Here is an 11099-nt window from a genome sequence, read left to right on the forward strand (position 1 = left end):
TTCATTAAAGATTTTTAGAGAAGAAAAATGCATCGGAAAGAAAAAATAATCACAATGTAAAGCTTTCTAAAGTTCTTATAGCTTTAATGTAATTTAAAAAAAAAAAAAAAGGAGTGTGCATTACTTAAGTTTTGGGGGTATATCTCAGTGGCAGAGCATTTGACTGCAGATTAAGAGATCCTTGGTTCAACTCCGAGTGCCCCCCTGAAGATAAATCTTTTTAAACCAAATAATTCTTGCTTTATTACTTGTTTATCCATTAAAACATTTTAGGCATATAACGTTGAATGCATATTGATGTGCTTTCTTCATATGAAATCTATTTAAAAAATCAGCCAAAAGGTCGAAAAACGTTGTCTGTAAAAAGTTATTGTAAAAAATCTATAAGATGATACTTTTAGCACTTTGGAAGACTCTAAAACTAAGAATTGACTTGTAAAATAAAAATTCCTGATTATTTGTCTGTACTTTTTGAATTCATTAAAGATTTTTAGAGAAGAAAAATGCATCGGAAAGAAAAAATAATCACAATGTAAAACTTTGTAAAGTTCTTATAGCTTTAATGTAATTAAAAAAAAAAAAAAAGAGGGTGCATTTTTTAAGTTTTGGGGGTATAGCTCAGTGGCAGAGCATTTGACTGGAGATTAAGAGGTCCTTGGTTCAACTCCGAGTGCCCCCTGAAGATAAATCTTTTTAAACCAAATAATTCTAGCTTTATTACTTGTTTATCCATTAAAACATTTTAGGCATATAATGTTGAATGCATATTGATGTGCTTTCTTCATATGAAATCTATTTAAAAAATCAGCCAAAAGGTCGAAAAACGTTGTCTGTAAAAAGTCAATGTAAAAAATCTATAAGATGATACTTTTAGCACTTTGGAAGACTCTAAAACTAAAAAGTGACTTGTAAAATAAAAATTCCTGATTATTTGTCTGTACTTTTTGAATTCATTAAAGATTTTTAGAGAAGAAAAATGCATCGGAAAGAAAAAATAATCACAATGTAAAACTTTGTAAAGTTCTTATAGCTTTAATGTAATTAAAAAAAAAAAAAAGTGGGTGCATTATTTAAGTTTTGGGGGTATAGCTCAGTGGCAGAGCATTTGACTGCAGATTAAGAGGTCCTTGGTTCAACTCCGAGTGCCCCCTGAAGATAAATCTTTTTAAACCAAATAATTCTAGCTTTATTACTTGTTTATCCATTAAAACATTTTAGGCATATAACGTTGAATGCATATTTATGTGCTTTCTTCATATGAAATCTATTTAAAAAATCAGCCAAAAGGTCGAAAAACGTTGTCTGTAAAAAGTCAATGTAAAAAATCTATAAGATGATACTTTTAGCACTTTGGAAGACTCTAAAACTAAGAAGTGACTTGGAAAATAAAAATTCCTGATTATTTGTCTGTACTTTTTGAATTCATTAAAGATTTTTAGAGAAGAAAAATGCATCGGAAAGAAAAAATAATCACAATGTAAAACTTTGTAAAGTTCTTATAGCTTTAATGTAATTTAAAAAAAAAAAAAAAAAAAGAGTGTGCATTACTTAAGTTTTGGGGGTATAGCTCAGTGGCAGAGCATTTGACTGCAGATCAAGAGGTCCTTGGTTCAACTCCGAGTGCCCCCTGAAGATAAATCTTTTTAAACCAAATAATTCTAGCTTTATTACTTGTTTATCCATTAAAGCATTTTAGGCATATAACGTTGAATGCATATTGATGTGCTTTCTTCATATGAAATCTATTTAAAAAATCAGCCAAAATGTCGAAAAACGTTGTCTGTAAAAAGTCAATTTAAAAAATCTATAAGATGATACTTTTAGCACTTTGGAAGACTCTAAAACTAAGAATTGACTTGTAAAATAAAAGTTCCTGATTATTTTTCTGTACATTTTGAATTCATTAAAGATTTTTAGAGAAGAAAAATGCATCGGAAAGAAAAAATAATCACAATGTAAAACTTTGTAAAGTTCTTATAGCTTTAATGTAATTTAAAAAAAAAAAAAAAAAGAGTGTGCATTACTTAAGTTTTGGGGGTATAGCTCAGTGGCAGAGCATTTGACTGCAGATTAAGAGGTCTTTGGTTCAACTCTGAGTGCCCCCTGAAGATAAATCTTTTTAAACCAAATAATTCTATGTTTATTACTTGTTTATCCATTAAAACATTTTAGGCATATAACGTTGAATGCATATTGATGTGCTTTCTTCATATGAAATCTATTTAAAAAATCAGACAAAAGGTCGAAAAACGTTGTCTGTAAAAAGTCAATGTAAAAAATCTATAAGATGATACTTTTAGCACTTTGGATACTCTAAAACTAAGAATTGACTTGTAAAATAAAAATTCCTGATTATTTGTCTGTACTTTTTGAATTCATTAAAGATTTTTAGAGAAGAAAAATGCATCGGAAAGAAAAAATAATCACAATGTAAAGCTTTCTAAAGTTCTTATAGCTTTAATGTAATTTAAAAAAGAGTGTGCATTACTTAAGTTTTGGGGGTATATCTCAGTGGCAGAGCATTTGACTGCAGATTAAGAGATCCTTGGTTCAACTCCGAGTGCCCCCCTGAAGATAAATCTTTTTAAACCAAGTAATTCTTGCTTTATTACTTGTTTATCCATTAAAACATTTTAGGCATATAACGTTGAATGCATATTGATGTGCTTTCTTCATATGAAATCTATTTAAAAAATCAGCCAAAAGGTCGAAAAACGTTGTCTGTATAAAGTCAATTTAAAAAATCTATAAGATGATACTTTTAGCACTTTGGAAGACTCTAAAACTAAGAATTGACTTGTAAAATAAAAATTCCTGATTATTTTTCTGTACTTTTTGAATTCATTAAAGATTTTTAGAGAAGAAAAATGCATCGGAAAGAAAGAATAATCACAATGTAAAACTTTGTAAAGTTCTTATAGCTTTAATGTAATTTAAAAAAAAAAAAAAAAAAGAGTGTGCATTACTTAAGTTTTGGGGGTATAGCTCAGTGGCAGAGCATTTGACTGCAGATCAAGAGGTCCTTGGTTCAACTCTGAGTGCCCCCTGAAGATAAATCTTTTTAAACCAAATAATTCTATCTTTATTACTTGTTTATCCATTAAAACATTTTAGGCATATAACGTTGAATGCATATTGATGTGCTTTCTTCATATGAAATCTATTTAAAAAATCAGACAAAAGGTCGAAAAACGTTGTCTGTAAAAAGTCAATGTAAAAAATCTATAAGATGATACTTTTAGCACTTTGGAAGACTCTAAAACTAAGAATTGACTTGTAAAATAAAAATTCCTGATTATTTTTCTGTACTTTTTGAATTCATTAAAGATTTTTAGAGAAGAAAAATGCAACGGAAAGAAAAAATAATCACAATGTAAAACTTTGTAAAGTTCTTATAGCTTTAATGTAATTTAAAAAAAAAAAAAAAAGAGTGTGCATTACTTAAGTTTTGGGGGTATAGCTCAGTGGCAGAGCATTTGACTGCAGATTAAGAGGTCTTTGGTTCAACTCTGAGTGCCCCCTGAAGATAAATCTTTTTAAACCAAATAATTCTATCTTTATTACTTGTTTATCCATTAAAACATTTTAGGCATATAACGTTGAATGCATATTGATGTGCTTTCTTCATATGAAATCTATTTAAAAAATCAGACAAAAGGTCGAAAAACGTTGTCTGTAAAAAGTCAATGTAAAAAATCTATAAGATGATACTTTTAGCACTTTGGATACTCTAAAACTAAGAATTGACTTGTAAAATAAAAATTCCTGATTATTTGTCTGTACTTTTTGAATTCATTAAAGATTTTTAGAGAAGAAAAATGCATCGGAAAGAAAAAATAATCACAATGTAAAGCTTTCTAAAGTTCTTATAGCTTTAATGTAATTTAAAAAAAAAAAAAAAGAGTGTGCATTACTTAAGTTTTGGGGGTATATCTCAGTGGCAGAGCATTTGACTGCAGATTAAGAGATCCTTGGTTCAACTCCGAGTGCCCCCCTGAAGATAAATCTTTTTAAACCAAGTAATTCTTGCTTTATTACTTGTTTATCCATTAAAACATTTTAGGCATATAACGTTGAATGCATATTGATGTGCTTTCTTCATATGAAATCTATTTAAAAAATCAGCCAAAAGGTCGAAAAACGTTGTCTGTATAAAGTCAATTTAAAAAATCTATAAGATGATACTTTTAGCACTTTGGAAGACTCTAAAACTAAGAATTGACTTGTAAAATAAAAATTCCTGATTATTTTTCTGTACTTTTTGAATTCATTAAAGATTTTTAGAGAAGAAAAATGCATCGGAAAGAAAAAATAATCACAATGTAAAACTTTGTAAAGTTCTTATAGCTTTAATGTAATTTAAAAAAAAAAAAAAAAAAGAGTGTGCATTACTTAAGTTTTGGGGGTATAGCTCAGTGGCAGAGCATTTGACTGCAGATCAAGAGTTCCTTGGTTCAACTCTGAGTGCCCCCTGAAGATAAATCTTTTTAAACCAAATAATTCTATCTTTATTACTTGTTTATCCATTAAAACATTTTAGGCATATAACGTTGAATGCATATTGATGTGCTTTCTTCATATGAAATCTATTTAAAAAATCAGACAAAAGGTCGAAAAACGTTGTCTGTAAAAAGTCAATGTAAAAAATCTATAAGATGATACTTTTAGCACTTTGGAAGACTCTAAAACTAAGAATTGACTTGTAAAATAAAAATTCCTGATTATTTTTCTGTACTTTTTGAATTCATTAAAGATTTTTAGAGAAGAAAAATGCAACGGAAAGAAAAAATAATCACAATGTAAAACTTTGTAAAGTTCTTATAGCTTTAATGTAATTTAAAAAAAAAAAAAAAAGAGTGTGCATTACTTAAGTTTTGGGGGTATAGCTCAGTGGCAGAGCATTTGACTGCAGATTCAGAGGTCTTTGGTTCAACTCTGAGTGCCCCCTGAAGATAAATCTTTTTAAACCAAATAATTCTATCTTTATTACTTGTTTATCCATTAAAACATTTTAGGCATATAACGTTGAATGCATATTGATGTGCTTTCTTCATATGAAATCTATTTAAAAAATCAGACAAAAGGTCGAAAAACGTTGTCTGTAAAAAGTCAATGTAAAAAATCTATAAGATGATACTTTTAGCACTTTGGATACTCTAAAACTAAGAATTGACTTGTAAAATAAAAATTCCTGATTATTTGTCTGTACTTTTTGAATTCATTAAAGATTTTTAGAGAAGAAAAATGCATCGGAAAGAAAAAATAATCACAATGTAAAGCTTTCTAAAGTTCTTATAGCTTTAATGTAATTTAAAAAAAAAAAAAAAGAGTGTGCATTACTTAAGTTTTGGGGGTATATCTCAGTGGCAGAGCATTTGACTGCAGATTAAGAGATCCTTGGTTCAACTCCGAGTGCCCCCCTGAAGATAAATCTTTTTAAACCAAGTAATTCTTGCTTTATTACTTGTTTATCCATTAAAACATTTTAGGCATATAACGTTGAATGCATATTGATGTGCTTTCTTCATATGAAATCTATTTAAAAAATCAGCCAAAAGGTCGAAAAACGTTGTCTGTATAAAGTCAATTTAAAAAATCTATAAGATGATACTTTTAGCACTTTGGAAGACTCTAAAACTAAGAATTGACTTGTAAAATAAAAATTCCTGATTATTTTTCTGTACTTTTTGAATTCATTAAAGATTTTTAGAGAAGAAAAATGCATCGGAAAGAAAAAATAATCACAATGTAAAATGTTGTAAAGTTCTTATAGCTTTAATGTAATTTAAAAAAAAAAAAAAAAAAGAGTGTGCATTACTTAAGTTTTGGGGGTATAGCTCAGTGGCAGAGCATTTGACTGCAGATCAAGAGGTCCTTGGTTCAACTCTGAGTGCCCCCTGAAGATAAATCTTTTTAAACCAAATAATTCTATCTTTATTACTTGTTTATCCATTAAAACATTTTAGGCATATAACGTTGAATGCATATTGATGTGCTTTCTTCATATGAAATCTATTTAAAAAATCAGACAAAAGGTCGAAAAACGTTGTCTGTAAAAAGTCAATGTAAAAAATCTATAAGATGATACTTTTAGCACTTTGGAAGACTCTAAAACTAAGAATTGACTTGTAAAATAAAAATTCCTGATTATTTTTCTGTACTTTTTGAATTCATTAAAGATTTTTAGAGAAGAAAAATGCAACGGAAAGAAAAAATAATCACAATGTAAAACTTTGTAAAGTTCTTATAGCTTTAATGTAATTTAAAAAAAAAAAAAAAAGAGTGTGCATTACTTAAGTTTTGGGGGTATAGCTCAGTGGCAGAGCATTTGACTGCAGATTAAGAGGTCTTTGGTTCAACTCTGAGTGCCCCCTGAAGATAAATCTTTTTAAACCAAATAATTCTATCTTTATTACTTGTTTATCCATTAAAACATTTTAGGCATATAACGTTGAATGCATATTGATGTGCTTTCTTCATATGAAATCTATTTAAAAAATCAGACAAAAGGTCGAAAAACGTTGTCTGTAAAAAGTCAATGTAAAAAATCTATAAGATGATACTTTTAGCACTTTGGATACTCTAAAACTAAGAATTGACTTGTAAAATAAAAATTCCTGATTATTTGTCTGTACTTTTTGAATTCATTAAAGATTTTTAGAGAAGAAAAATGCATCGGAAAGAAAAAATAATCACAATGTAAAGCTTTCTAAAGTTCTTATAGCTTTAATGTAATTTAAAAAAAAAAAAAAAGAGTGTGCATTACTTAAGTTTTGGGGGTATATCTCAGTGGCAGAGCATTTGACTGCAGATTAAGAGATCCTTGGTTCAACTCCGAGTGCCCCCCTGAAGATAAATCTTTTTAAACCAAGTAATTCTTGCTTTATTACTTGTTTATCCATTAAAACATTTTAGGCATATAACGTTGAATGCATATTGATGTGCTTTCTTCATATGAAATCTATTTAAAAAATCAGCCAAAAGGTCGAAAAACGTTGTCTGTATAAAGTCAATTTAAAAAATCTATAAGATGATACTTTTAGCACTTTGGAAGACTCTAAAACTAAGAATTGACTTGTAAAATAAAAATTCCTGATTATTTTTCTGTACTTTTTGAATTCATTAAAGATTTTTAGAGAAGAAAAATGCATCGGAAAGAAAAAATAATCACAATGTAAAACTTTGTAAAGTTCTTATAGCTTTAATGTAATTTAAAAAAAAAAAAAAAAAAGAGTGTGCATTACTTAAGTTTTGGGGGTATAGCTCAGTGGCAGAGCATTTGACTGCAGATCAAGAGTTCCTTGGTTCAACTCTGAGTGCCCCCTGAAGATAAATCTTTTTAAACCAAATAATTCTATCTTTATTACTTGTTTATCCATTAAAACATTTTAGGCATATAACGTTGAATGCATATTGATGTGCTTTCTTCATATGAAATCTATTTAAAAAATCAGACAAAAGGTCGAAAAACGTTGTCTGTAAAAAGTCAATGTAAAAAATCTATAAGATGATACTTTTAGCACTTTGGAAGACTCTAAAACTAAGAATTGACTTGTAAAATAAAAATTCCTGATTATTTTTCTGTACTTTTTGAATTCATTAAAGATTTTTAGAGAAGAAAAATGCAACGGAAAGAAAAAATAATCACAATGTAAAACTTTGTAAAGTTCTTATAGCTTTAATGTAATTTAAAAAAAAAAAAAAAAGAGTGTGCATTACTTAAGTTTTGGGGGTATAGCTCAGTGGCAGAGCATTTGACTGCAGATTCAGAGGTCTTTGGTTCAACTTTGAGTGCCCCCTGAAGATAAATCTTTTTAAACCAAATAATTCTATCTTTATTACTTGTTTATCCATTAAAACATTTTAGGCATATAACGTTGAATGCATATTGATGTGCTTTCTTCATATGAAATCTATTTAAAAAATCAGACAAAAGGTCGAAAAACGTTGTCTGTAAAAAGTCAATGTAAAAAATCTATAAGATGATACTTTTAGCACTTTGGATACTCTAAAACTAAGAATTGACTTGTAAAATAAAAATTCCTGATTATTTGTCTGTACTTTTTGAATTCATTAAAGATTTTTAGAGAAGAAAAATGCATCGGAAAGAAAAAATAATCACAATGTAAAGCTTTCTAAAGTTCTTATAGCTTTAATGTAATTTAAAAAAAAAAAAAAAGAGTGTGCATTACTTAAGTTTTGGGGGTATATCTCAGTGGCAGAGCATTTGACTGCAGATTAAGAGATCCTTGGTTCAACTCCGAGTGCCCCCCTGAAGATAAATCTTTTTAAACCAAATAATTCTTGCTTTATTACTTGTTTATCCATTAAAACATTTTAGGCATATAACGTTGAATGCATATTGATGTGCTTTCTTCATATGAAATCTATTTAAAAAATCAGCCAAAAGGTCGAAAAACGTTGACTGTATAAAGTCAATTTAAAAAATCTATAAGATGATACTTTTAGCACTTTGGAAGACTCTAAAACTAAGAATTGACTTGTAAAATAAAAATTCCTGATTATTTGTTTGTACTTTTTGAATTCATTAAAGATTTTTAGAGAAGAAAAATGCATCGGAAAGAAAAAATAATCACAATGTAAAACTTTGTAAAGTTCTTATAGCTTTAATGTAATTTAAAAAAAAAAAAAAAAAAGAGTGTGCATTACTTAAGTTTTGGGGGTATAGCTCAGTGGCAGAGCATTTGACTGCAGATCAAGAGGTCCTTGGTTCAACTCCGAGTGCCCCCTGAAGATAAATCTTTTTAAACCAAATAATTCTAGCTTTATTACTTGTTTATCCATTAAAGCATTTTAGGCATATAACGTTGAATGCATATTGATGTGCTTTCTTCATATGAAATCTATTTAAAAAATCAGCCAAAAGGTCGAAAAACGTTGTCTGTAAAAAGTCAATTTAAAAAATCTATAAGATGATACTTTTAGCACTTTGGAAGACTCTAAAACTAAGAATTGACTTGTAAAATAAAAATTCCTGATTATTTTTCTGTACTTTTTGAATTCATTAAAGATTTTTAGAGAAGAAAAATGCATCGGAAAGAAAAAATAATCACAATGTAAAACTTTGTAAAGTTCTTATAGCTTTAATGTAATTTAAAAAAAAAAAAAAAAAAAGAGTGTGCATTACTTAAGTTTTGGGGGTATAGCTCAGTGGCAGAGCATTTGACTGCAGATCAAGAAGTCCTTGGTTCAACTCTGAGTGCCCCCTGAAGATAAATCTTTTTAAACCAAATAATTCTATCTTTATTACTTGTTTATCCATTAAAACATTTTAGGCATATAACGTTGAATGCATATTGATGTGCTTTCTTCATATGAAATCTATTTAAAAAATCAGACAAAAGGTCGAAAAACGTTGTCTGTAAAAAGTCAATGTAAAAAATCTATAAGATGATACTTTTAGCACTTTGGAAGACTCTAAAACTAAGAATTGACTTGTAAAATAAAAATTCCTGATTATTTGTCTGTACTTTTTGAATTCATTAAAGATTTTTAGAGAAGAAAAATGCATCGGAAAGAAAAAATAATCACAATGTAAAGCTTTCTAAAGTTCTTATAGCTTTAATGTAATTTAAAAAAAAAAAAAAGAGTGTGCATTACTTAAGTTTTGGGGGTATATCTCAGTGGCAGAGCATTTGACTGCAGATTAAGAGATCCTTGGTTCAACTCCGAGTGCCCCCCTGAAGATAAGTCTTTTTAAACCAAATAATTCTTGCTTTATTACTTGTTTATCCATTAAAACATTTTAGGCATATAACGTTGAATGCATATTGATGTGCTTTCTTCATATGAAATCTATTTAAAAAATCAGCCAAAAGGTCGAAAAACGTTGTCTGTAAAAAGTCAATTTCAAAAATCTATAAGATGATACTTTTAGCACTTTGGAAGACTCTAAAACTAAGAATTGACTTGTAAAATAAAAATTCCTGATTATTTTTCTGTACTTTTTGAATTCATTAAAGATTTTTAGAGAAGAAAAATGCATCGGAAAGAAAAAATAATCACAATGTAAAACTTTGTAAAGTTCTTATAGCTTTAATGTAATTTAAAAAAAAAAAAAAAAAAGAGTGTGCATTACTTAAGTTTTGGGGGTATAGCTCAGTGGCAGAGCATTTGACTGCAGATCAAGAGGTCCTTGGTTCAACTCTGAGTGCCCCCTGAAGATAAATCTTTTTAAACCAAATAATTCTATCTTTATTACTTGTTTATCCATTAAAACATTTTAGGCATATAACGTTGAATGCATATTGATGTGCTTTCTTCATATGAAATCTATTTAAAAAATCAGACAAAATTCGAAAAACGTTGTCTGTAAAAAGTCAATGTAAATAATCTATAAGATGATACTTTTAGCACTTTGGAAGACTCTAAAACTAAGAATTGACTTGTAAAATAAAAATTCCTGATTATTTGTCTGTACTTTTTGAATTCATTAAAGATTTTTAGAGAAGAAAAATGCATCGGAAAGAAAAAATAATCACAATGTAAAGCTTTCTAAAGTTCTTATAGCTTTAATGTAATTTAAAAAAAAAAAAAAGGGTGTGCATTACTTAAGTTTTGGGGGTATATCTCAGTGGCAGAGCATTTGACTGCAGATTAAGAGATCCTTGGTTCAACTCCGAGTGCCCCCCTGAAGATAAATCTTTTTAAACCAAATAATTCTTGCTTTATTACTTGTTTATCCATTAAAACATTTTAGGCATATAACGTTGATTGCATATTGATGTGCTTTCTTCATATGAAATCTATTTAAAAAATCAGCCAAAAGGTCGAAAAACGTTGTCTGTAAAAAGTCAATTTAAAAAATCTATAAGATGATACTTTTAGCACTTTGGAAGACTCTAAAACTAAAAATTGACTTGTAAAATAAAAATTCCTGATTATTTTTATGTACTTTTTGAATTCATTAAAGATTTTTAGAGAAGAAAAATGCATCGGAAAGAAAAAATAATCACAATGTAAAACTTTGTAAAGTTCTTATAGCTTTAATGTAATTTAAAAAAAAAAAAAAAAAAGAGTGTGCATTACTTAAGTTTTGGGGGTATAGCTCAGTGGCAGAGCATTTGACTGCAGATCAA

General features: G+C 28.4%; 3 non-coding genes across 3 annotated transcripts; all 3 read left to right on the forward strand.

Annotated features, from left to right (window-relative positions):
* Window positions 1–607: 607 nt before the first annotated feature.
* TRNAS-GGA (transfer RNA serine (anticodon GGA)) lies at window positions 608–679 on the forward strand. Its single transcript has one exon. It is a non-coding gene; the product is annotated as a tRNA-Ser (tRNA).
* Window positions 680–1557: 878 nt separating this feature from the next.
* TRNAC-GCA (transfer RNA cysteine (anticodon GCA)) lies at window positions 1558–1629 on the forward strand. Its single transcript has one exon. It is a non-coding gene; the product is annotated as a tRNA-Cys (tRNA).
* A 7050-nt stretch (window positions 1630–8679) lies between these two features.
* Window positions 8680–8751, forward strand: TRNAC-GCA (transfer RNA cysteine (anticodon GCA)). Its single transcript has one exon. It is a non-coding gene; the product is annotated as a tRNA-Cys (tRNA).
* The last annotated feature ends 2348 nt before the right edge of the window (window positions 8752–11099 follow it).

The sequence above is a fragment of the Phyllobates terribilis genome, unplaced genomic scaffold, assembly GCF_046119375.1.
Source record: "Phyllobates terribilis strain yellow unplaced genomic scaffold, ASM4611937v1 Scaffold_1__5_contigs__length_1240528914, whole genome shotgun sequence".
In the NCBI taxonomy this organism is placed as follows: domain Eukaryota; kingdom Metazoa; phylum Chordata; class Amphibia; order Anura; family Dendrobatidae; genus Phyllobates; species Phyllobates terribilis.